The following is a 930-nucleotide window of genomic DNA, read 5'->3' as shown; positions in this document are numbered from 1 at the left end:
ATTTCATTCTTCTTTATAGCGGAGTAATACTCCATTGTACAAATGTACCACAGTTTCTTTATTCAATCTTCTACGAATGGACATTTTGGTTGTTTCCAAGTCTTGGCTATTGTAAATAGTGCTGCAATAAACATAGGGGTGCACATATTTTTTCAAATTAGCGTCTTGGGTTTCCCTGGATAGATACCTAAGAGTGGAATTGCTGGGTCATACAGTAGTTCCATTTCCAGCTTTTTGAGATACCTCCATACTGATTTCCATAATGGCTGCGCCAATCTGCAGTCCCACCAACAGTGCACCAGGGTTCCCTTTTCTCCACAACCTCGCCAGCACTTGTTTGTTGATTTATTGATGACAGCCATTCTGACAGGACCAGTTCCCTCATTTGCTTCTGGTGTGAGGCAATTTTAAGTCTCCTCACCCCAAAACAAGGCCCGAGGAGGCACCGTGGTCCTCCAGAAGTGTGGGCCCAGAGCCCTAGAGCCACATTTCCTGGCCTCTCCTTCAGATAAAGCTGACCAGATATTCACTGGAACTACCTTTTGGGCTCCTGCTAATTTCCCACAGAAAGCAGTTGTAGAATGAACAGTGATGCTGACAGACAGTTGGGGCTTAAGCCCAGCAGAGGCAAACATGAGTCCACCTGTACACAGCTAGAGTCAAATATTCATAAAGTAAGTGAAGATGAATGAGAAGCTCACTACTGTGACCCGAGACTCCCACTTTCAGACAGGAACATCTTTACTCCTTCTCTGATCCACCTGAGAAGGCTTTCTGGATCCTTTCTGGAGGGTGATCCCAGAAGATACTAGAACGACAGGTAGTAAGAAAGCCTGGCACTCTGGGGCTGTCAGGGGGAGCTTGATAGCCTGGGAGCAACATCCAGAGCAGTGAGTGCTAAGCGGCTTGTAGAACAGATTTCGAGATCAG

This window comes from Hipposideros armiger, unplaced genomic scaffold (genome assembly GCF_001890085.2).
Source record: "Hipposideros armiger isolate ML-2016 unplaced genomic scaffold, ASM189008v1 scaffold_111, whole genome shotgun sequence".
Lineage (NCBI taxonomy): Eukaryota > Metazoa > Chordata > Mammalia > Chiroptera > Hipposideridae > Hipposideros > Hipposideros armiger.
Note: the sequence above shows the minus strand (reverse complement) of the source record.